Below are 27,324 nucleotides of genomic sequence, written 5' to 3'. Positions count from 1 at the left end.
GTGGAAGGGGGGGATACTAATGCTAACAGTACCTATTTTTCACTGGTTGTTGTGAGATAAAATGAGACAATATTTGTATTGTATCAACACTATATTTTCAATTGTTTTTCAGTTGTGCCTGACTTTTTGGATTACCATTTGGAATTTTATTCACAAAGATATTGGAGAATTTTGTCATTTCCTTCTCCAGCTCATTGTACAAACGAGAGGAAACTGAGAGCAAATAGGGATTAAGTAATTTTCCCAGGGTCATGCAGGTAATAAGTATCTGAGGCTGAATTTGAACTCAGCAAGATGTCTTATTGATTCCAGAGCCAGCACTCTGTGTCCTATGGCACCACTTAGTTCTTCTTCTTCTTCTTCTTCTTCTTCTTCTTCTTTCTTCTTCTTCTTCTTCTTCTTCTTCTTCTTCTTCTTCTTCTTCTTCTTCTTCTTCTTCTTCTTCTTCTTCTTCTTCTTCTTCTTCTTCTTCTTCTTCTTCTTCTTCTTCTTCTTTCTTCTTCTTCTTCTTCTTCTTCTTCTTCTTCTTCTTCTTCTTCTTCTTCGTTCTTCTTCTTCTTCTTCTTCTTCTTCTTCTTCATCTTCTTCTTCTTCTTCTTCTTCTTCTTCTTCTTCTTCTTCTTCTTCTTCTTCTTCTTCTTCTTCTTCTTCTTCTTCTTCTTCTTCTTCTTCTTCTTCTTCTCCTCCTCCTCCTCCTCCTCCTCCTCCTCCTCCTCCTCCTCCTCCTCCTCCCTCCTCCCTCCTCCTCCTCCTCCTCCTCTCCTCCTCCTCTCCTCCTCCTCCTCCTCCCTCCTCCGTCCTCCTCCTCCTCCTCCCTCCTCCTCCTCCTCCTCCTCCTCCTCCTCCTCCTCTCTCCTCCTCCTCCTCCTCCTCCTCCTCCTCCTCCTCCTCCTCCTCCTCCTCTCTCTTCTTCTTCTTCTTCTCCTCCTCCTCCTCTTCTTCTCTTCTTCTTCTTCTCTCCTCCTCTCCTTCTTCTTCTTCTTCTTCTCCTCCTCCTCCTTCTCCTTCTTCTCCTCCTCCTCCTTCTCCTTCTTCTTCTTCTCCTCCTCCTCCTTCTCTTCTTCCTTCTCCTCCTCCTCCTCCTCCTCCTCCTCCTCCTCCTCCTCCTCCTCCTCCTCCTCCTCCTCCTCCTCCTCCTCCTTCTTCTTCTCTTCTTCTTCTTCTTCTTCTTCTTCTTCTTCTTCATCATCATCAAAAATTTTATGCATAGGTGATTTTCCAGCATTGACAATTGCAAAAACCTTTTGTTTCAACTTTTCCCCTCCTTCCTTCCCCTCCTTCCCCCAGATGGCAGGTTGACCCAATACATGTTAAACATATAAAGTATAAATTTAAATGCAATCTATGTATACATGTCCAAACAGTTATTTTGCTGTACAAAAAAAATCAGACTTTGAAACAGTGTACAATTAGCCTGTGAAGGAAATCCAAAATGTAGGCAGACAAAAATACAGGGATTGACCACTTAGTTGTTCTAGCCACTATATTACTATTGCTATCATTGAGATGATGGTGGTAATGATGAATGAAGGTCCTTTTTGGTAGAAGTGGACCTTACAGAATATTACTGGAGAATATGGAGTGATTTCTTCTGTCTCCTCCATCTAGAACTTGTACTACTGACGCACTTCCTGTACAACTCTCAGAAATGACCCTGTACCCAGACTGGCTCCCATACCTTTACCTTGGGGGTACCCTATGCCTAGGAAGCCCAGGTGATGCAATTTCTTGATAAAGAAGCCAAGGTCAGCTCTTGTACCCCTCCCTTACCGATGCCTGTGAATGTTATGCCCTCCAAAATGCTCCCCCACCCAATTCTGGAAAACTTCACTCCTTGTTCATTTCTGTAAATGTCAACATAGCAGAATTTATTTTGATGTCCCCCTATGATCCATGCTCGAGCTGACAATAATAATGTCTAATTTATGTCTGTCATATTACCTTCCCATCTCTCTGCTTACATTATTACATAAATTAACTTAATGCGTCTGACACCCGTCTGATAATTTAAGCATTTGTTCTGTTTTCTCCGGCTCTAGCTATGCTGGTTTCCAAATTACTGAACATGAATCCACTCTGATACCAATCTGAGGGAACTTTAAGGAAGCTCTATGATCATTTTAGAATATTCTTCAGAGAGACCTCAGGGAGGTTCTGCTCTTTCAGGTGAATGGTCGTGGGTCAGTGTGTCTGGGATAGATTTATACGAGAAAGGGATTTTGGAAGAAAGGGGAGAAGTTAAGGTATTGGCCCAATTGGCTAGAAGAAACCCTGGAGACTATTGAGGGAATATATACCCATTCTACAGATGAAAAAAAAAAAACAAGTTAACAGAATTTAAGTGATTTGCCTGCACAACTAGGAAGTAACTAAGGTGAATTTTTAATCCAGGTACTTTTGATTCCACTCCATCATGGTGCTGGTATTAATCTGAATATAGTTGCTCAAAGGACTAGGAAACATTATTTAAAGATATCTGGATCCTCTTACATTAGAAGTTTCAGGGCTCTTCTGACATTGTTTGCTTCACTATTCCTAGAATGCCCCCTTTCTCCAACTCTATTTTTCTGCATTTTTCTCTGTCCTTAAGGACCTTCTTTAGGAAGCCTTCCTTGATTTCCCAAAATAAAAAAAAAAATAACTTTTTTCCCCCTATAGTCTTATATAATGCTTTGTTTACACCTTCATTATATTCATCATTTTCTTTTTTTAGTATCATAGATATCTCTATTATTGTTGTTCAGTTGTGCCCATCTATTTATGACCCCATTTGGGCAAAAGATAATGGAGTTTGTTTGCCATTTCCTTCTCTAGTTCATTTTACAGAGATAAATAGAATTGAGTGACTTGCTCAATGTCACACAGCTAGTGAATGTCTGAGGCCAGCTTTGAATTCAGGTCTTCCTGACTTCAGGCCCACCTCACTATCCTAAAATATCTCTATACTTTTCTTTATTTTCCTTTATTAGATTATGAGTTCTATGGAGACAGGATTATATCTTATACCATATCCCCTAGCCCAGGGCTCTTCATTAAATATAAGTTCTCAGGAAATGCTTCCTGACGGAATTTACAGTGACATAAATAGGATTTCACCATTCTCTCCCAAGGTGATTGTCAACCAATTCCAATGATCTTTGGCTCCCCAGACAGATTCTTCCTTGTTTAACTTCCTATCAGGCTGCATTCTCTGCCAATCTCCCTTGTCTCTTCCTTTGTCCTATCATTGCCTGGCTAAGTCCTAAAACAAAATAAATATATTTAGTTTTATAGAAGCTAAAAATCCCAGCACTGAAATGGACTTTGGAGACCATTCAATCCATTTGTGAATAAAAGGAAGAGAAGCTCCACAATACAATGCCCCAAAACCACTGGAGATGGACTTATAGGAGCTGAGTTCAAATGTTGCAATTGCCCCTTGTGGATGGGCTTAGGCAATCATATGATTTAATCTCTCCAGGATTCAGTTTTTCTCATCTGTAAAATCTGTTGGCCAAGGAGACTTATCAGTCCCTTCCAGATCTAAAACTGTGCTCTATAAGCTTTTTCAGATTTTTATTTCTTAATCTATAAAATCAGGTGGTCTTTAAGGTTTCTTCTAGCTCTAACCCAGTGAATCTTTGTATTTCTTTCAGTGTCAGGTTCCTTACCTGTAAGTCTCAAGGTCTCTTCTGTTAAAATGTGGGAATTTGGATGTGCTGACTTCTCATGTCCTTTTTAGCTTTATTTCTGTGATCCAGATGAAATATTTTCCAGATTCTGCTCGAATCTACCACATCCTGATGTGGCCCATTCCAATTTTGGATAGTTCTATTTTTGAGAAAGTTTGGCTTAACCTAGAAGCTTAAACTTAAGTTTGTTTTTTCTATCATCTACCCATTGCTTCTTAATTCCTCTCTCTGGGGCTAGGCAGAAAAGGGCAAACTTTTTTCTACCTTTGCTTAAAGATAGCTATCGTCTTCTTCCCCGTCCAGGTTTCCTTTCTCCAGATTAGACATCCTCAGTTATCTTAGGCACTCCCCATTCTCTTGACCTCTTCCTGTTCTGGCTTCTCTCTGGAACAAGGTCCCCCGTTAATGGAAGGCTCAAAGGCTTGGTTTGTCTGACTTTTCCAAATAGAACTTATGCTTCTGGCTGGGGTCTTGTCACAACACATCTGCTCTGTGTCTGTGAGAGGCATGAGTTGTTGGTACCCAAGGGAATTTTAATCAGGATGCTTTCTGTGTTAAATGTTGGCAGCTCTTTGATGAGGTGACTTCCTGGAGCATCGAGTTGGATGCCTGCTCTTTGCACTTCATTGTCAAGAGCTGGGAAAGTTTGGGAAGTTGTTGAGGTGGAAAGATTGAAGAGACAGGAGTGAAGGAAAGGAGGAAAGTAAGAGGAAAAGATTGCTGCAAATATAGGAACTGAATTCGGGGGGCTTTTTCTGCTTGCAGGGCAGCTTGCAGTAGAAAGCATGTGGGATCAGGAAACAGAAAATCTAGATTGGAGAGTCCTGATCCTTCCCTTGACCCATTGGATGACTTTTGGGTACATAAAAAAAAGAAATGGGGAACCAAGGGGACATTTCAGGAAAAGTAGATTTTAGCCTGATTTCTGGGCAAAGGGGTTTGATGCACAGGTACCTTGGAGGTAGTAAGTCTTCCAGTGGAGGCTGGGTGAACTCACTCACAGTAGGTGGTGTAGAGAGAATTCCATTTCAGGTCTGGGTTGGATGAAGTGATCTTTGAAATGCCTTTGAGAAATGTTTAAGTACCAGTTTTCTGGAAAATAAGCTTAATTTGCAGTATTAACATTTTCTCCATTGTTTTCTTAAGTCTAGACAATTAAAAAAAACATCAATCAATCAAATCCTGCTTTGTAGCTTTTGACAATTTTCAAGGTATAAACATTCACACTGAAAAACTTACAGATCAGCTCCCAAGAGCCTGCTATGAGTTGGCTCTATCACACCACTGTTTCTAAGTCTTACTTAGCATAGTCTTTAATTCTGTCATTCTGTTTAAGGCACTGTCCCCTTCAGTCACCTACAATCACAATCTCCGACTCATACTTTATTCCTCGACACCCTTCCTCATTATAGGAAGTTACTTAGCAAATCTTGCCAATTCTATCTTCACAGACACTCCAGCATCATGTCCTCTCTTCACTTAACATGGCCACCACCGGGTTCGGGTTCAAGGTCTTATCCTTTCTCAAGATTGGACCATTGAAACAGCCTCTGGTCTCTTCCTCTTCAATGCATCCTCCACAAAACTGTCAAAGGGATTTTCCAAAAGCACAAGGATGACCAGATCACTGTCTTGCCCAACCAACTCCAATCATTCCCTAGTATCTCTAGGACCAAATATATAATTCTCTGCTTGACATTTAAAGCTTTTCCCAATCTGGTTCTAACCTATTTCAGCAATAATTTCCTGCTTTTCTGAATTTTAGCCAACCTGGCCATCTTATTGTCATTGCATAAGACTTTTTTATCTCTTACCTTCCAGCCTATGCTTTTTGTCCAGAATGCAAAGTTTAATCCAAATGGCTCCTTCTATTAAGCTTTCAGCTGCTAGTGCCTCCACCCTCCTCAAATCCCCTAGTATTGGTTTTGTAAATATGCATCTTGAATATATAGGCAACTAGGTGGTTCAGTGAATAGATCTGGAATCAGGAAAACTTCTCGAGTTCATATTTGATCTCAGACACTAACTCAGCTGTCTGATCTTGACAAATCATTTCACCGTTTGTCTTAGTTTCCTCATCTGTAAAATGAGCTGGAGAAGGGAATCACAAACCCTTCCAGTATCTTACACAAGAAAACCCCAAAAGGATAAACTGGAACCTTTCCCAGTAAGATCAGGAGTGAAACAAGGTTACCCACTATCACCATTACTATTCAATATTGTATTAGAAATGCTAGCCTCTGCAATAAGAGTTGAGAAAGAGATTAAAGGAATTAGAGCAGGTAATGAGAAAATCAAACTATCACAATTTGCAGATGATATGATGGTATACTTAGAGAACCCCAGAGATTCTAATAAAAAGTTATTAGAAATAATTCACAACTTTAGCAAAGTTGCAGGATATAAAATAAATCCACATAAATCCTCAGCATTTTTATACATCACCAACAAAATCCAACAGCAAGAGATATAAAGAGAAATTCCATTCAAAACAACTGTTGAGAATATAAAATATTTGGAAATCTATCTACCAAAGGAAAGTCAGGAATTATATGAGCAAAATTACAAAACACTTGCCACAAAAATAAAGTCAGATTTAAGTAATTGGAAAGACATTAAGTGCCCTTGGATAGGTCGAGCGAATATAATAAAGATGACAATACTCCCTAAACTAATCTATTTATTTAGTGCTATACCAATCATACTCCCAAGAAACTATTTTAATGACCTAGGAAAAATAACAACAAAATTCATATGGAAGAACAAAAGATCGAGAATCTCAAGGGAATTAATGAAAAAAAAAAAATCAAATGAAGGTGGCCTAATTGTACCTGATCTAAAACTATATTATAAAGCAGCGGTCACCAAAACCATTTGGTATTGGCTAAGAAATAGACTAGTTGATCAGTGGAATAGGTTAGGTTCACAGGACAAAATAGTGTACAACTATAGCAATCTAGTGTTTGACAAACCCAAAGATCCCAACTTTTGGGATAAGAATTCATAATTTGACAAAAACTGCTGGGAAAACTGGAAATTAGTATGGCAGAAATTAGGCATGGACCCACATTTAACACCACATACTAAGATAAAATCAAAATGGGTCCATGATTTAGGCATAAAGAACAAGATCATAAATAAATTAGAGGAACATAGGATAGTTTACCTTTCACACTTGTGGAGGAGGAAGGAATTTGTGACCAAAGAACTAGAGATCATTATTGATCACAAAATAGAAAATTTTGATTATATCAAATTAAAAAGTTCCTGTACAAACAATACTAATGCAAACAAGATTAGAAGGGAAGTAACAAATTGAGAAAATATTTTTTACAGTTAAAGGTTCTGATAAAGGCCTCATTTCCAAAATATATAGAGAACTGACTCTAATTTATAAGAAATCAAACCATTCTCCAACTGATAAATGGTCAAAGGATATGAATAGACAATTCTCAGATGATGAAATTGAAACTATTTCCACTCATATGAAAGTGTTCCAAATCACTATTGATCAGAGAAATGCAAATTAAGACAACTCTGAGATACCACTACACACCTGTCAGATTGACTAAGATGACAGGAAAAAATAATGATGAATGTTGGAGGGGATGTGGGAAAACTGGGACACTGATACATTGTTGGTGGAGTTGTGAAAGAATCCAACCATTCTGGAGAGCAATCTGGAATTATGCCCAAAAAGTTGTCAAACTGTGCATACCCTTTGATCCAGCAGTGGTATTACTGGGCTTATATCCCAAGGAAATACTAAAGAAGGGAAAGGGACCTGTATGTACCAAAATGTTTATGGCAGTCCTTTTTGTAGTGTCTAGAAACTGGAAAATGAACGGATGCCCATCAATTGGAGAATGGTTGGGCAAATTGTAGTATATGAATGTTATGGAATATTATTGTTCTGTAAGAAATGACCAGCAGGATGAATACAGAGAGGCTTGGAGAGACTTACATGAAATAATGCTGAGTGAAATGAGCAGAACCAGGATATCATTATACACTTCAACAACGATACTGTATGAGGATGTACTCTGATGGAAGTGGATATCTTCAACATAGAGAAGATCCAATTCAGTTCCAGTTGATCAATGATGGACAGAATCAGCTACACCCAGAGAAGAAACACTGAGAAATGAGTGTAAACTGTTTGCACTTTTGTCTTTCTTCCCAGGTTATTTTTACCTTCTGAATACAATTCTTCCCGTGCAACAAGAAATTTGGTTCTACACACATATATTGTATCTAGGATATACTATAACACATTTAACATATATGGGACTGCCTGTCATCTAGGGGAGCGGGTAGAGGGAAGGAGAGGAAAATTCAGAACAGAAGTGAGTACAAGGGATAATGTAAAAAATTACCCATGTATATGTACTATCAAAAAAAGTTATTATTATAAAATTAATAAAACAGACAATCCCAAAAGGGTCACAAAGAGGCAGATATGACTAAAACATCTAAACAAAATGTGTACATATATATGCACATGTTTTCTTTCCCCAGGTGAATGTCATCTTCTTGAAAAAAGGGACTGTTTAATTTTTTTCTTTGGATTCTGAAAGGTTAGCATAGAGATCTCAGCACACAGGGTGAGTTTAATAAAAAGCTTATTGACTGATGGATTGATTTACCTCCTTAATCAATGTTGTCATTTATAAATTGAAAAGGATAATGCTTGCCTTCCTACCTTGTAGGGATGCTCTGTAGAGAAGATACATGGGCCAGTCATGACTCTTAGACCATGAAGGATGATGTGCTTCTACAATCATCCCAAATATAAATCTAAAGCTTTATGCCCTTTAGGGTCAAGAGATAGCTCTGGGGAGTAGGTCTCCTAGACATAATGAACATACATGGTGCCCCCCAAATTCAGTGTTAAGCCTTAATACCACTCTATGTGATGATATCAGTAATAATAATAATAGCTTATATTTATATAGCTTTAAAATTTATAAAACACTTTATATATTATCCTTACAACACCCCTATGAGGTAGATGCTATTATTATCCCCATTTTTTAGATGAAAAGATTGAATCTCTAAGAGGTTAAGTGATTTTCCCAGAGTCACATAGAAAGTGTCTGAGGCAGGATTCAAATTCCAATCTTCCTGACTCTAAGTCCAGCTTTTGAAATATTGTACCATCTCATTGTAATATATTTTTGGAAGGATACTTTCATTGCCTTGGCGAGTTTGGTTTGGCTGAAATATAACTAGTAAATTTCTTTAGTTTTTTAATACAGAATAGGAAATTACATAGTTTATATAATACATAACTATTTATTAATATGTAAATATGCCCATGTTTCTAAGAGAGGGAAAATTATTGGGGAAAAAAGGGGGGAAGCAATAGCATGTGATCCAGAGGAAAACACAGCATATCTCAGATATCTTTCCCTTTCTCTCTCACTTAGCCATCATCCTTGCCCAGGTTTATGTCAACACCTCCTTGGACTATTGTCACAACCTCTTGAATGTCCTCTTTTTCTTCACTCTCACCCCAGTGAGATCATTTTCAGTCCAAATTAGTATTAATGACCAACTTAAAACCTGAGTTTGTTCAGGTTAATCCTCTTCTCAAGAAGCTTTAATGACTCATTATTACTTCTAGGAAAAAGTGAATTCTTCTATTACTGAAACTCTTTCCCACTCTTACTGTATATTATTCCCCTTTACACAGTTTACTTTCCATCCATGCTGTCATACTTATGATTCCTGTATAGAGATCTCTTATTTCTGTGCCTTTGTTTATGTATGGCATATATTTCCTTTTTACCTTTGCCTTATAGAGCCATGAGCTTTCTTCAGGGTGTGCAGAAATTAGGTCAATTTTGCTCCCTCCAGGTCTTAGCTCCCCATATCACCATATTGCTTTACATACTTGTTGTATTTTCTTAATTAGATAGTAGCTTCTAGTAAATGAATTTTGACTTATTTTACTTTTTGTCTCCTATCTATACTAAGTATAGTTGGTGTTAAAAATGTTTATTATGACTGATTTTCCTCAGTGCTTGGGAGTCTGTAAAATACTTTTTCTATCATATCCCTATGAATCAGTAGTGCAAATATTATTATCCCCACTTCACAACTGGGGAAAATTATTTCCAGATGCATCAAGTAATTACCCAGGTCATCCCAGTAGCAATTAGTAGATCTGGGACTCACATACAGGTTTCCTGATTCCAAAAATGTTGGAGTTTTTTGTGGGTTAAAAGAAACTAGAACCAATGAGAGAATTCTTCAAGAAACATATTGCAATATGTAGAGAGCTGAATGTGGAATTAAAAAAAAAAGATGATTGGCCCAGGAGACCCTGAGTTCAAATTAGGGCTCAGATACTTGACTCTTATTTATTGTTTTAGCTTAAGCAATTGCTTCACTAAGAAGAAGGAAAGATAGGAAGGAAGGAGAAAGGAAAGAAAGAAAGAGAGAAAGGAAAAAGAGAAAGAAAAGAAGGAAGGAAGGAAGGAAGGGAGGGAAAAAGGAAGAAAGGAAAGAAGAAAATAAAAGGAAGGAAGAAACAAGGGAACAAAAGAAAGGAAAAAAATGAAAGGGAAAAGAAGAAAGAAAGAAAGAGAAATAGAGAAGGAAAGAGAGAGAGAGGAAAGAGATAGAAGGAAAGAGAAAAAGAAAGAGAAAGAGAGAAGGAAAGAGAAAGAGAGAGGAAAGAGAGAGAAGGAAAGAGAAAGAGAAGGAAAGAGAAAAGGAAAGGAAAGAGAGAGAGAGAAGGAAAGAGAGAGAGAAATGAAAAAGAGAAAGATAGAAAGAGAATGAAAGAAAGAAAATGAGATGGTTTAGTTTGGGGAGATTTTTACTCTCATCAAATATTTATTGAGAATCAATTATGTGTGTAATGCTGGGCAGGATAATAATAAGTGACATTTATCTAACAATTTAAGAGCCATAAAATATTTTATAGCCTTTATCTCATTTTATAATTGCAATAACATTGTCAATTAAGTACTTGGTTATTACAGCTAGATGACATAGTTGATGGAGCACTGGGTCTGGAGTCAGGAAGACCTGAGTTCAACACCAGCCTCAGATTCTTACTAGCTGTATGATCCTGGGCAAGTCATTTAACCTGTCTGCTTCATTATCCTCAACTGTGAAATATAGATCATAATAGCACCAGCTTCCCAGACTAGGTTATAAGGACCAAATGATATAATCATAAAGCTCTCATGACAGTACCTGGCACATAGAAGTAAGTCTTCAATAAATGTTTGTTCCTTCTGTCCCCTTCCCATTTATCTGATAAGGCAGCTAAAGATGGACAAGGTTGAATTATATGTTTTGATTTTTGTCTATAGTTGTTTTTAGTAAAGTAGTTTTTATCTAAAGCTCTAAATGGTTGCTAGAACATGTTATGGCAAAATGTGGAGAAGGAGAACTACACAGAGGAAGTATTCTTCCAGTTAAGTTTCTGGTAGCAAATGTGACCCATGAACAATATAGCAAGTCTAGATGTTCTGGGCGATTTGTTACAATCTCTATGGTGAAAACCATGGGCTGGGAATGTCAAGAACTTTGAATATTCTGGAGGGTTCTGCTAGATCCAAGCAGGATTAAAAAGAGAAAGAAAGCAAGCAAGAAAGAAAGAAAGAAAGAAAGAAAGAAAGAGAAAGAAAGAAAGAAAATGACATAACATGTTCTAGCAATCATTTAAAGGGTTAGATAAAAACCACTTTAAAAATCCTCATTATGAGTTAACTTTAATGTGTCCCTCATGAGGGAGACCTGGCTTCAAGAGGCTATCTATTGCCTCTTTTTGAATTCAGGCATTGCATAAGCTTAGCCCATCATGTTCCTATCATGGCAAGATGAACACCTGGGTTATTGAAGAATGACAATCATGGATAGAATAGAAAGTGTATTTTATAAAGTTCTGGGGTTGAATCTCAGCTCTTACATTTATTCACTTGATATGACATTGAGAATTTTTTTTTTCATCTCTTTGGGATTCAGTTTTTTCAATGGTAAAATTAGAACATAGCTTAAAACAGAGGAAGAACTTTGGAGTGGTGATAAAGGAAAGGAGTAATAATGGAGAGTCAGGTTGTAGTCAATATTAGATTTAAAAGACCTATGACAACTTTTAAATAGAAATATTAAAGAACATACATATTTCCTTGGAATCATAATGTACTTAAAACTAATAATATGCTAAAGCTTCAAGAAATAATAAATGCAAAAAGGCAAAACTATTAAATGTATTTTAATAGATGATAATATAAAAATATAGCAGTCAATAAAGGACAATAAACAAGATATGGATGTATATGGAGATTATATAAGAAATGGTTGAACAACAAATCATAAAACATTAATTTTTTATTAAAAAAGAGAGTGATAACAATGGAACAACATGCAAAACTATTGAGATGTAACTAAATAGTTTTAAGAGAAAAAATATATCTCTGAAAATTATATGACCAAAACAGAAAAAGAAAACAATAATGTACTGAGAATGAATTAAAATCAACAACTAGAAAATCTACAAATTAAAAAAACCTGCAAAGACAAAAGGAAACAATTCGAAAATCTGAGGAAGAATAGATAAAATTAAAAATAAAATATTTTGAACTGTTAAAAAGCAAGACCAGTAAGAAAAAGATAAAATAACATATCACTACTAAATTGGTTTAACAAATAAAAAGAGAAATCAAATTGCCAAAAAACCCACAAAAAACTTAAGACTAATTCACAATTAAGTGAATGAAATTATTAGGTGCTACTACACATTATTATCTGCCAGCAAAAATGAAAATTTAAATAAAACAATTGCTTATCTTAAAAAATCCTTGCATAAATGAAACAAGAAATAGAAATCTTCACCAATTCTCAGAAAAATAAAAATAACCATAAAAATAAAACGGGTACAGATAAATTTTCAAGTGAATACTATTATATGTTTAAATGGTACTTAAAATGTTTATGTTACAAATATTATATTAATCATGAGAAAGAAAATACTTAAAAAAAACCCAAAAAACCTTCTTCTCTCAGACAAATATGAACCTGAAACCTAATCCAGAAAGGGGCAAAATATAGTAAGAAAACATGGAACCATGCTATTAGTAAATATTGGCACAAAATTTAAGTAATTAAGAAAGATACTACAAGAATATATTTTAAATTATTCATTATTATCAAGTTATATTTATGCCAGAGGTATAGGGGATGATTCAACAATAGAAACAAAATCCAGCATAATTAGGTATATAAACAACAAAATCATTATTGGATCAATAGATGCAGATTTATTATGATTATTTTTACAAAACAGCATTAATTTATACTAAAAATATTTTAAAAGTATAGTAATATAAAGAACATTTTAAAGTATGGCCAAATATACATATACATATGTAAATATATTTCCAATGTTTATAATGAAGCTGTGACTTCTAATTATTATTTAACATTGTTACTAGAAATGCTAACTTAATAGTATGAGGGGATAAAAGACATTAACAAAATAAGTATTGGTAAAATGTAAAAAAACAAAACAAAAAAACAAAACAAAAAAACCCCAAATCTCAAACAAATCATTCTATTTGCAGATAATAAAGTTGGTTTACTTAGAAAACCCTAGAGAATTGGTAATGAAACTAGTCTCTATGATTAATACTAGCAGCAAAGCAGCAGGACAAAAATAAATCACATAATCGTTAACACATATATACAATAGTAATCAAATCAGGAGGAAATTATGGAAATAGAAATTGCATTTATAATGAGTACAAAATATTTAGAACTTAAATTTATAGCACAACAGACTTTTATAAATACAACTACAAACACTAGTTACAGGGAAAAAGAAAAATAAATAAGAGGGAAAATATTTGTTGTGCATAGTATATTTTAAAATATTGATGCTATTTAATTTTAAGATAATTCTTAAACTTCTAAGGGTTTAATATATCACACTTCTAAGGGTTTAATATATAGAACTAGACATAATAATGAAAAAATTAATTTGGAAGAAAATAAAATTAAATATTTTGAGAGAAATAATGAAAATGTGAATAAAAGGGAGAATGAGAGTAACATTGGTAATTAAAATTAGGTTATAAAGCAGTAATAATTAAAACTTTTTGGTTAAAATAGAAAAAAAAATAGATCACCAGAACAGATTAGATAATAAAGCTTTAGACATGATTAAAATGGTAGCTATGTATTTGAGAAACCTAAGAATGAGAGTTATTATGGGAGGATTCGCCTTTCTATATTCATTGCTGACAAAATAGGAAGGCAGTTTGGTGAAAATTAGTCTTAAAGTAGTATTTTAAATCAATATATGCCTTAATAATCTCCTCAATTTAAATATAAAAGGTAGTATCATAAAAAATCAGAATAAAATAGAGATATCTTTTACAACAAAATTCAAATAGATTCAATGACCAATGTTTGTTCCAGAGGATTAATGTTGGAACCTATTTCTTTTTATTTGAGAAAAATTTGAGATATTGATATAAAATGTTGCATTTCCTTCAGTTATAATCCCCATATATGGAAGTTTTGCTTAACTATAATTCCTGTATGGTAAGGTTTTTTAATTTTGCAGGAAATGATAGTAAGACAATTAAAAGTCAGATCAGACAATCTTTAAAATTCCTTAAGTGATCTAACACGCCAGATATTTCCCTGAATAAATAGAAATCATTCAATTTCCTGAAAGAATCATGAATGGATAACTAGCATTCCCTCTGTCTCTTTTTCTGTCTGTTTCTCTTGGTCTGTATTTGTCTCTCTCTCTGTGCTGGTGGGATGGCTAGTACTCTAAGTGGATAGACCTAGAACTCTTGTCTAACTCAGTGGTATCCATAAACATATAGGTCCAAAGGAAAGAAGAAACCATATCTCCTTGTAATATGTTCAGTGAGTATAAAAATCTCTGGCCTAAAACTCAGGAAACATGAGTGTTGAGTCCCTGTCATAGTATTGACTGGTTTTGAGACCTTATAAGTCTCAGAGTATGGGGTGGAAAGGATTCTGGTTAAGGGACCTGAATTTGTATTCTGGTTCTGGCTCTAGCTGTTAGGCTTATATACTCCTAAATATGAGGCTGGAAGATATTTCAGATGTTTTCTGATACAATTCATTTATTTTTTTTTTAATAGATGAGGAAACTGAGACCCTAGGAGGTTCCATTATTCGTCTAGGGTCACAAGGTAAGTTCCAATGGAAGTATGCTAGTATGCAGTATAATAGCTAACATTTATTTAGTGATTTAAAGTTTGCAACTCACTTTAAAAATGTTATCTCATTTGATCTTCCCAATAAACTTGAGAAGAGAATGCCAAATGCTATTATTATTCCCATTTTACAGATCAGGAAACTGAGTTAGAGGTTAAGTGTTAAGTTTAATCATCTAACTCATGATTGCATAGCTAATAAGTTTCTGGGATTGGATTTGAATTCAGCTCTTCCTGACTCTTGGTTGAGCACCCTGTCCAATATATCACCTAGGTGATCCCTAGATATTTTAATTTTGGCTACAGAATTACTAATCTTTTCTTTTATAATTATTTTTTTCAATCACCACACATTTTTTTTCCTTTTTACCAACCATGCCCTCTGGAAAAAAATAAAGGAAAAATAAAAACTTTGTAATGACTAAGTTTAGAAATGCAGAACAACATTATGTACTGGCTATGTCCAAAAATATGTCTCATTATCCATCATTTCTCCACTGGGTGCTGAGCAACTGCTCTTTCTACTGTACCTCACTGTCTCTTTCTGTTACCTTCTGAGCTTCTGATTACTCAACTGTAAAATGAAGAAATTGAACTAGATTACTTCAGATTTTCCTTCTAACTCTAGATCTGTGAACCTAAAATCCCTCTTTTTTTTCTCTTTAGGACTCAGTTTCCCCATTTGTAAAATGAGGGTATTGGACTAGATGATTTCTAAGCGTTCATAATCTCTGGCTTCATGGTCTAGGGTGGGGTAGCATAGAGGAGAACCAATTGAGATATCATTTATTCTGGGATGAGTGGTGGTGGGCTCACCCTCCATAGTAAAAGATTGTTTAAGAAGAAAATAAAAAGTGTGAGAAACGGGAAAGCAGGACTTGGTACAGTACATTCCCCTAACAATGCTGTATGAAGAAGCAGTAAAAATAGATCCAATTATCCTCTGTCAAAGCTTTTCTCTAAGCAGCTGCCTAACAGAATATGACAATTTTTCGTACAATGTAGTAAAAATATATGAAAAAAGTCCTTACATAATGCCAGCCCATGCTGGGCTGAATTCATTAATGCCTCCTTACCTTACATGTCATGGAAAGAGACAAATAACATGGGGAAGCATGTTCCTGTGCTTTTTTCCTTCTTTTCTTTTCTTGGCTTTATATCCATGATGGTTTAGGAATTGGGTCCCCACTTGAGTGTTGTGATCTAAATTTAATTATCTTAACAGGGAGTTAGGAAGACATTGTTCACATCTCGTGCTGACATCCCTTGGTGAAGTGTTACAGGAACAGAGAGACTCAATTATGGAAAAGTATTATTTATAAAAGAGGAGGAAAAAGTTCTTTTCTTGGTAGATTCCTGAGGGATACCAGTAGGTTTCTAGTAGCATTTTCGGGGCTCTGTTTTACAACAATATAATTAGTATAATCTGAGCATTTGCATGTAGGACAGGGCAAATGGGATCCTATAGCACCTAAGCATCTTTAGATACTTCTTGGCATTCATGTGATCACTGTAGTGAGCCTAAGTTGGTGGTAGCTAACAAGTGGAGCTGACCATGGTTTAGGTCAGCCATAAGGAGGTCAGTCTGGAGGAAGCTGGGATGAAAGGCTTATAAAATCGATGTTCCTGTATCCTTTTCCAGACAATTAAGCCAGAATAAAGACATTATGAGGAGCTAAGAGGAAAAAGACCTGAGTTTGAATCTTGCCTCAGACAAGTTATGTAAGCTTGGCAAGTCATCTAACATCCCTCCACTTGTTTTCCCATCTGTAAAATGGGGATAATAACAATAATACCTACAATTCAGGATTTGCATGAAATTCAAATGAGATAAAATATATAAAGTGCTTAGCAAAAGCTTAAAGCATTATATAAATGATAGTCATTGCTATATTTAAGCATATTCTTGCAGAAGTGGGCCACCATCTTTAGAATGTTCTAGGATAAACTTGAATATGTACATTCAAGTGTATGTATTCTTTTTTTTTTTCCTGAGGCAATTGGGGTTAAGGGAATTGCCCAGGGTCACACAGCTAGGAAGTATTAAAGTATCTGAGTCCAGATTTGAACTCTGAATCTCCTGACTGTAGGACCAATGCTCTATCCACTATGCCATCTAGCTGCCTCTAGATGTATTTTTAACTTTTTGAGTTACATACAAATAATTATGACAATGTCCTTGTTAGGAGGAATCCTTTAAGTTACATATTCAGTTCTCTAAAAATCAATTGCTTTTATTTATATATTTTCACAATAGGAGTTGTTATACCATTACAAAATAGTTTTGTACTCATGTTGTTAGGTGAATCTTATAGCTTGCCTCATGCTTTGGTGATGAATCTGCCCACTAGATCAAAGAACTTTGAAGTTGTTCTTTGATAGGAAAGTGACCGTGTGAAGGCAATTCTGGGATTGGGTCAGGGAGTCTTTTTATTATATGCTGCTAGAAAGAGAATATTTCACTATGGAATTTAGGATTCCTTGTAGGAATAATTAATGGGAGGGAAAGATCAAGTATTTATTAACATTTTATTCTGGGTCAGACACAAAGTAGGCACTCAATAAATACTTCTTGATTTATCCTCAATTCTTTCAATCTATCCTCACTGACCATAGTTAGGAGGTCTTAACCTTGGAGTTACTAACTTTGGTTATTTCCTTCTGGATTTCCAGCTTTCCATTTTATCTATCTTCTGAGATGGCCAAAACACAATACAATATTTGAGATATGACTTGATTGTGGTAGAGGACAGTTGACTCCAAAAAGGATGGCCTTTCCAACTTTCTTGGTTTATTAATTGAATCTAACATGGAACCTCAGAAGCAAGCCATGTTCAAACAGAAGGAACCATATTCAACAATGTTATTGAAATAATTTCATATTTGTAATGCCTCTTCTTGACTCAGCCACAGGAGTAAGACTGTGGGGCCAGTTATTATGGACTTTGGGTTTTTGACTATGTATATTCAGTGCTTAGTACAGTGCCTGGCATACAAGAGTCACTTAATGAATGCTTGTGGAGCTGGATTGAACAGAATTAGTCCTTGGAGATGAAGGTTATTGAAAGAGATAGATAGGCATTTTAGTATAACTATAGTTACAGATCAAAGGATTCTGTGTTTGAGAGTTGAGAAAAACATAGAAGTCATCTAGCCTCTCATTTTACAAATGAGGAAACTGAGGCTGAAGGAGGCCCAAAGTCCATGATAGAGGTGTTAAGTTAGAATCACAAATCCTCAGTATGGAAAGGATCTAAGACACATACATAGTAGATAGCCCTGGCATCAGAAGACCTAGATTCAAATTCTACCGTTTATGTATTTCTGGACAAATAACCTAACCTCTTTGGGGCTTAATTTCATCAAAGGGATTGGGCTAGATGATCTCTGAGATCCCTTATAGCTCTAGATCAATAAATTTAGATTTGAATCCAGATCCTCTGATTCCAAATCTATTGTTCTCCCCCACCCCTGTTCTCTCTCTCCTTCTTCCCTCCCTCCTTCCCTCCCTCCATCCCTTCCCCCTTAAAAAAAAAAAAAAGCATCAATTGCTGTTTTGTTTTCTGTGTTCAGAAGTATTGGGTACTTTTATTGTATTATTTTCTGCATTATGGTGGTGAGACTTTTTGTCCTGTCAGTTTTTCTGGAAGACCTCTGATTGTTAAGTTGTCTCAGTATATACTTTTTTCAAGATCAGTGTTTTTTTGTTTTTGTTTTTTCTTAATGAGCATATTTTCAGATGTTGTTGTTTTTTGCTTTTCTTCTTATAGATTGTCCTTGACTTCTGTGTATTTGCATTTTGGATTTATTGTTTGTTCTTTGGTTGTGTCGGATTTAAGTTTTTTTTTTTTTTTTTCCATTCTGCCCGTTATTTTTGCTTTGCAGGCCATATATTCATTTTTATTTCTCTTTTTAACCCACTCAGGAATAGCATGTTGTAGTTTCACATTCTCCTCAAATTCCATAAAGTTTTTTAATTCATCAAGTGTTTGATCATTTTCTCTCATTTTGCAGTATTTATTCATAGATGCCTGAATTCATTTGGTTGAGCTGGAGATTCTATTTCCTTCTGCTTTTAATGTTTTCTCTTTTGATTTATCCATCTATGTTCAAAGTCTTTGAATTTTCTTCTTCCTGAAATCTGGGTACTTTTTCTCTCCATTTTTATTTTTCCCTGTCACTTGCTTTTTGACTCCCTCCCCTCTGAGAGGAGTTTCCTTGGGAGTTGAATTTCAAAGTATCTCAGCCATCTTCCACACCAGGAAATTCATGGATTGCCAACCTAACTTTTTGTTTCAGGTGACTTTTGTAGGAGCAGAAATATCTTGAATCAGTTGCTGAACCCCTTTCTTTAGACTTAGTGGACTGCTACATAGCATCTTCTCTAAAAGATGTCTTGTTCCAATGTTTTGTTCTGCTTTCTATGTTTCTCAGTTCTCTTATCCATCACTGATAGTTCTGAGAACTTTCATGCTGGTGTTAGAAGGTTGAGTTTTGTAGTTTGGGTTTCCAAGGCTCTGAGAGGAGGAAAGGTGGAGTGTAGGATTAAGCTCCATTTCAAGTCTAATTATATGTCCTTCCCCTTTCTCTCCTTCCTTCCATTCTCCAAAAAGAGATATTTTTAACACAGGACCTTGCTGTTGATGTACTATGTATCATGACCCAAGCAAACTTTTTCAGTCTGAAGCCAAGATCTTCAAGATACTTGAAAGAAAGAGGAGGGGGATGATACTAAAATGTAGGGTTGGGTTTTGTTGCAAGATCTTATATCCTTGGGTGTCTTAATTATGCAAAGTGACTTAAGGGTATTAATTGGTTCATTAAAAAAATAACTTTTTGGATGTTCGGTGTCCTAAACCATGGAGACAACTGAGCTTGCTTTGTCTTTAGTGCAAAATTTCTGTTTTTGAGAGATCTGAGATGTGGTGGGAATCAGAGAAATCAATTAGTCCTCCATGTTGTTGGTTACATGACCCAGAAGTCCCATTGCTCTCTTTCAACAATACCTTGTTGTCTTTCCACTGGTACCATGACTAAAGATTAAACTTAGTCTAATGTCCCTAAAACTTAATTAAATTGGTTAATGAGTGCCTACCAAAGAAGCAAGTTAATTAATTACATATATATTTTAAGCATCTTTTAGTGACAGGCAGGGACAACTGTAGAAGACTAAGGAGACCCTGGTTTAGACAAACAGATGGGTTTATCTGACAACAGAAGTGTAAACATGACCCTAATTAATGAATTTCCCAGAGCTGTTCCCTGTTGACAGGCTTTAGTTCAAGTTCAATCTTCAGTCATATATATGTGACAGAAATAAACAACAAAATAGATAATTTAATAAAAACTTGCATTAATATGGGAATCTGTAATTACAAAGGGCTTTCAAAACCATTATTTCAGTTGATCCTCATAATAACCTTGTGAGAAAAGCAGGGCAGGGATATTATCTCCAATTTACTGAGGGACAAATTAAGGCCCAGAGAGAAGCTCACATAAGGTCAAATGGTGAGTAGATAATAGAGCCAAGCACTTGTATTTTAAGCATTCTGACTTCCAGTTTAGGACTTTGTGGTTTTCCTATTTTTATTCATAGGTTCTCTGATGGTTTTTTAAATTTGCCACAATTTTGGGATGCCTTTTCTAATGTATATGTGTATTTGAGGGGACAAGTAATTTGTGGCATCCTGAACAAAGCCCCTTGCCCACCAAATAAAACAGGACAGACCTAGAAACATTTTGATAACAAATTGTTCCATCAATGATGCTATAGTCCTCACATTTGGTCTTTAATATTGCAGCATTTGATGAGTTACATGAAAGAGCATACCCAAAAGGGATTCATGTTGAAGATAATCCAATGGCAAACTCACTTAGGAAATAATTCTTATGATATCTAAAACTGGGGAACATAATGAACAACTGAAAACCAAAGCACAATTGCTATTCTTCCCTCCAAAAAAGGTGATCAAAAGGGCATCCATTGGTACTGACTCTTAACTTTCCTTTTCCCCCCTATAAAATCTTTACAATAATAATTTGTTGTTTGTCCTTTATTATCAAAGAGGATCAATTACATTTTAATGTTGGGGTAAACCAATGGATGACAGATGATGTTTTGACTTGCTCATTGGCTTTACACTCTCTTCCAGAGTCATCTAAGTCTAGTGACAGGACAAAATTAGCCCAGGATGCAATGTATGATCTTGGCATCTTCAATATCTGACCAACCCCTAAATGCTACACAGGATCTGCTTTTAGTCACCTTCATGGCTATTGGAACAAGCTTCTCTCATCTGCCCATTCTGCTGGGGGAAATCTTCACATAAATGGGATGTAGCATTAAATTATCTTCTCCAATGAAGTAGTTTTTTTTAAAAGGACTTTTTTGGTGATATCATTGCTTAATTTCCTAAAATCTGCCTTCCATCTCCTACCTCAAAGCACGATCCCATATAACAAATAATTAAAAAAAAAAACAAGAGAAAAAGTTAGTAAAATTAATCAATGCATTGAAGAAATCAAACATTATGTATAATGTTTCACAATAGGGGTGGAGGAAAATATTGACTGCCCTCTATTAGGGCCAAGTTTGTGTTTTGTAATTTTGCAAAATTCACTTTAAATTGTTTTGGGATGCTTCTTTCCATCTACATTTTGGTAGTAACTGTAATATTGTTTTCTTGGTTTTGCTTCATTTTATATCACTTTATATTTATCATGCTTGTCATTTCTTATAACAGTAATATTTCATTATGTTCATATATCATAAATTGATGGACACCGACTTTATTTCTAATTCTTTGCTATTATGTTGTAGTAGCAAATATTATGATATATATGGAGCTTTTCTTATTATCAATTACTTTAATGCAATATATGCCTAGTAGTGGAATCTCGGATCAAAGGATATGAACATTTAACCACTTTATTTGAATATTTCCAAATTACTTTCCAGAGTGGTGATAATGATTTGTAGCTCCACTAACAATGTATGAGTATGTATACCTTGCCATAACCACTCCCATTCTGACTATTTCCATCTTTTGTCACATTTCCCAATTTGTGAAATGTGAGGCACAAACTTAGGTTGTTTTGACTTATATTTTTCTTATTATTAATGACTTGGAACATTCTTTCATGTGGATATTAAAAGCTCACAATTCTTCTTTTGAGAAGTATTTATTTATATCTTTTTGACTATTTTTCAATTAGGAAATAGCTTTTGGCCTTATTTATTTGTTAGTTCTTTATGGAAACTAAAGAAAGCATTTAAATATGAAAAGCAAGCAAGTATATTGTGTTTTTATGCATGGATTAAAATCACACAAAATTCCTTTATAGATTGAAGCACAGGGGTAACTGATACCCTTTTGATAATTCATATCAAGCAAATCCTAAATAGTAAGTTGTGTTTGTACCAAAGATCCTTAGTACTGTCATGAAGAATATCTAGGAAAGAGTTCAAATGGAAAAGGGAATCCTTGTAACTAGGATTTTCTGTTCATTTGCTTCTGTTTTTAGATGAATAATGCAGTGGCTTCTTCACACCCTGGAATAGTACAGAGATGTTGACATGATATCTTCAATCTCTCAAATGAGTTTTTTCTCATTTTATATGCAGGAAAAGAAATGGGTTAAGAATAACTATTGTTCAAACTATGACAAACTATAACTTCTAAATGTAAAATACATACCTACAATAGATTAAATTTGATACAATGTGATTTGTGAGGAGGGAAATTCTGGGAATAGAAAGAAAGAATTCATGTATAATAAAAGCTTATTATTTTTGAAAATAATAGCTTTTTATTTTCAAAATAAAAGCATGCAAAGATAGTTTTCAACATTCATCCTTGCAAAACCTTGTGTTCCAAATTTTTCTCCCTTCTCTTCTCCACTCCTTCCCTAGACAGCAAGTAAACCAATATATGTTGAATATGTGCAGTTCTTCTATGCATATTTCCATATTTATATTGCTGCACAAGAAAAATCAGATCAAAAAGGGAAAATAAGAAAGAAAAAACAAAGCAAGAAAACAATAACAAAAAAGATGAAAATACTGTTATGAGCCACACTCAGTTCCCACAATCCTCTCTCTGGGAGTAGATGGCTCTATATATCTTTTGGAATTGATCTGAATCACCTAATTGTTGAAAAGAGCCAAATCCATCAGAATGGATCATTTCATCTTGCTGTTGCTGTGTACTGTGTTCTCCTGGTTCTATTCATGTCGCTTAGTATCAGTTCATGTAAGTCCCCCCAGGCCTTTTTGAAACCATTTTGCTGATTGTTTCTTATAGATCAATAATATTCCATTACATTCATTCATATGCCATAACTTATTCAGCCATTCCCCAATTGATGGGCATCCACTCAGTTTCCATTTCCTTGTCATTACAAAAAGGGCTGCCACAAACATTTTTGCACGTGTGGGTCCTTTTTCCTCCTTTAACATCTCTTTGGGATACATACCCAGTAGAAACACTACTAGATCAAAAGGTATGCACAGTTTGATTGCCCTTTGGACATAGTTCTATATTGCTCTCCAGAATGGTTGGATCAGTTCACAACTCTACCAGCAATGTAAGCTGGTGTCCTAATTTTCCCACATCCCCTCTAACATATATCATTATCCTTTCCTGTCATTTTAGCCAATCTGAGAGGTGTGTAGTGTATCTCAGAGATGTTTTAATTTGCATTTCTCTAATAAATAGTGATTTAGAATATTTTATATGATTAGAAATGGTTTTAATTTTTTTGATAATTGTCTGTTCATATTCTTTGACCATTTATTAGTTGGAGAATGGCTTGTATTCTTATAAATTTGAGTCAATTCTCTACATATTTTAGAAATGAGGCTCTTATCAGAACTTTTAGATGTAAAATCTCCCCCACCCCAGTTTTCTGCTTCTTTTCTTTTCTTGGCTGCATTGGTTTTGTTTGTACAAAACCTTTTAAATTTAATATAATCAAAATCATCCATTTTACATTTCATAATATTCTCTAGTTCTTTTTTGGCCATACATTCCTTCCTTCTTCACATATCTGAAACGTAGATTATCCCTTGTTCTCCTAATTTACTTATAGTATCACCCTTTATGTCTAAATCATGAACCCATTTTGACCTTATCTTGGTATAGGGTGCCAGGTGTTGGTCAATGCTTAATTTCTGCCATACAGTTTTTTAATTTTTCCATCAAGTTTTGTCAAATGGTGAGTTCTTATCTCAGAAACTGAGGTCTTGTTGGGTTTATCAAACACTAGATTACTAGAATCATTGACTACAGTATATTGTGAAGCTAATCTATTCCACTGATCAGCTATTTTACTTCTTAGCCAGTACCAAATGGTTTTAATGACCACTGTTTTATAATACAGTTTTAGGTCTGTTACAGAAAAAGCTAATTCTTTAAAAAAAGAATGGATTTTAGGATATGGAAGTAGGAGGGAGTGAATTCCAAGCATGAGGAAACATCTAGTACAGAGATGTCCAAACAGATTATCATCTATGTGTACCTTGATGGTGATGAGAATAGTGGTTTCCCTCAACAGAAATAGGGAAGTTCAGAAAAGGGGTGGGTTTAGAGGGAAAGATAATGAGTTTTGTTTTGGACATTTTGAGTTTGAGATTGGATCCTCATTTGGGTAGAATATCAATTTCAAAATGGTTAATAGACAGTGATTCAGGTCTGGAGCAAAGGCAAGAGGTTAGGGATAGACATAGATGTGGGAGCCATCTGTGTAGAGATGATAATTAACCCATGAGATCTGATGAGGTTACAAAGGCAGAATAGAGAAGATGCCTTCATCCTCTTTGTCATCTTAGATTGAAGCCTAGAAATAATTTTTAATTTTTTTCTCCTCTATTCCCCCCCCAAATCCTGACTAATCCAATCACCTCATTTTGTAGGTGGTGAATTTCCTGACCAATTCTTCCTTTCTATTCCTATTGTCACCATCCTAATTAGGCTTTCTTTGCCTTTCATCCAGATTATAAGGGACATTTTCTAAAAGGGTTTCCCTGCATTTAGTCCAATGGCTAAGAGACAGACTAAGCTGACTTGGAGGTTTCTCCTTAGCTCTTCTTTTGTTGCGATTTTGGCTAAATCAAACAGCAAATTAGCAGAAAGAGCATTGCATTCAACAGGTTCCAAAGCCAGAGGACTTTAGAATTGCTGACAGATTTTTAGAATAGAAGCCCCTAAGGTTAGGGGACCTTAAATTATTCCTGTCTCCCCTAGAAGCTATATTACATCACTAGCAATAAGCAAAAGGGATCAGTGACCTTCTCAAAAGCCAAAGACCTCTCCTGGAATTCAATCAGTTGCTTATGTGCTCTTGGAAGAGAAAGTGTTCATACAGGTAGGAACCAACTCTCTGATTGGTTAACAATTAAAAAGAATCAGTATTGTAATGGGAGATGAACTTATTCTAGTGAGTGGTTGAGGCTTGTGACTCTGCTTACTAAGTTCTGGACAAAGAGATTTCTTTTTTTTATTAAAGCTTTTTATTTACAAAACATATGTATGAGTAATTTTTCAACACTGACCCTTGCAAAACCCTGTGTTCCAAATTTTCTCCTCCTTCCTCTCATTCCCTCCCCTAGATGGCAGGTAGTCCCATACATGTTAAATATGTTAAAGTATATGTTAAATCCAATATAAGTATACTTATTTATACAGTTATCTTGTTGCAGGAGAAAAATCTGATCAATAAGGGAAAAAACTGAGAAAGAAAACAAAATGCAAGCAAACAACAACAGAGTGAGAACACTTTGTTGTGAACCACACGCAGTTCCCACAGTCCTCTCTGTGGGTGTAGATGGCTCTCTTCATCACAAGATTATTGAAACTGGTATGAATCATGTCACTGTTGATAAATTCCATATCCATCAGAATTGATCAAGAAAAACAAGATCATCTTGTTTTTGCCATGTACAATGATCTCCTAGTTGTGCTCATTTCACTTAGTGAGACTTACCTCTTATACAGATGACCTGGCCTAGGGCAATCCAGACAAAAGTCCTCCTCTGCTCCAACCTGGCTGCTTCTCTCTTATTTCTAATGCATTTAGCACACTACCTGGCATATAGTTAAGTACTTAGTAAATGCTTATTTCCCCTATTAGAATGCAAGCATTTTCTGAGCAGGATCAGTTTCCTTTTTGTCTTTGAGTCCCTTTGAGTAGGTGCTTAATAAAAACACATAGATTGATGGGTTGATTCTTCTTACTAGAATGGGCTCTTTTTTCCTTTCTTCCCAATCCCTTTCTCCTTTTCCCTTCTCCTCTCCTTCCCCTTTCCCTTCCTCACTCCTTCCTACATCTTCCCTCCTCTCATCTCTCTCCTCTCTTCTTCCTTATCTTTTTCCTTCCATCCTTCTCTCCCTCTCTCATCTGATCTTTTAACAACCTGTACCTCCTTGTACATATAGAAGATGCTCAATTTAGTCTCATCTACATTAAGTTTAATAATATATAAATAGATTTCACCTTTCTAATTTCTTCCACTTAAGTCCATGGCATTGACTTTGGGATTTTTGTGGCTCTCAGAGGGAAGCACACCCTCTGGCAGCATCAAAGTGGAGAGGAATCAATCTAATCTGCCTCCAACAGTGGGCTGATCTAGTTTCTGTCATCTCAAGATAAACCCAGGTGTGTTCATAGAAGTTCATAAGCAGAAGGCTGTTTCTCTGGGGTGATGGTTGTGGAGGTGATTGTGAATATTTTTGGCCACAGAAAGTCATTAGACAAGGAGGTATTTGGTTATGCATCTAGGGACAGATACCCATATGGATGAAATAATGTATCTTTTATGTAGTGAAGTATATTGACATTTATAAAGCTTAGTCATTTTTAAATTAATGCTAAATAGATGTTAGAGCATTATCCCTTTTATACAGGTGAGGAAACTGTGCTTAGAGAAACTTATGGGAAATTTATGAAAACCCATGCAAGTAGTAAAGGAAAGAGCTGGCTAGAGACAGCTAGGTGGCTCAGGGAATAGAACATTGGCTCTGAAGTTAAGAAGACCTGAGTTCGAATCCAGTTTCAGTCACTTATTCGCTGTATGATCTTGGACAACTCTTTAAACTCTGTTTGCCTCAGTTTCCTCAACTGGAAAATGGGGATAATAACAACATCTATCTCACAGGACTGTTGTGGGGATCAAATGAGATAATAATTGTAAAGTACTTGGCACATAGTAGGCATTATATAAATGCTTATTCCCTTCCCTTAATTTCACAGGAAGTAAATGAAAAAGCTAAAAATTAAGTCCAGGTTTCCTTACTTCAGAGCATAGGATCAGAAATTTAGGGGACTTTAGAAATTTGAATGTCACAGAGGCTCAAGGACTGATCGGCATCCCGGAATTTTTTTTTCCTTATGGGACAAACGTTCCCTGATCAGGACAGAAAGAAAGATTTGAGTCAGAA

At 35.4% G+C, this 27,324-nt stretch overlaps 1 long non-coding RNA gene across 1 annotated transcript in view; it reads left to right on the top strand.

Annotated features, from left to right (window-relative positions):
- The window catches only part of LOC141547048 (uncharacterized), a 98,504-nt gene that overhangs the window by 46,236 nt on the left and 24,944 nt on the right, over nucleotides 1–27,324 (top strand). The window contains exon 2 of the long non-coding RNA XR_012483497.1: nucleotides 14,813–14,863. This is a non-coding gene — a long non-coding RNA (uncharacterized LOC141547048). The remainder of the gene's footprint in view (nucleotides 1–14,812; nucleotides 14,864–27,324) is intronic.

Source organism: Sminthopsis crassicaudata, chromosome 6, assembly GCF_048593235.1.
Source record: "Sminthopsis crassicaudata isolate SCR6 chromosome 6, ASM4859323v1, whole genome shotgun sequence".
Taxonomy (NCBI): domain Eukaryota; kingdom Metazoa; phylum Chordata; class Mammalia; order Dasyuromorphia; family Dasyuridae; genus Sminthopsis; species Sminthopsis crassicaudata.
Note: the sequence above shows the minus strand (reverse complement) of the source record. Positions and strands in the feature narration are given on the sequence as shown.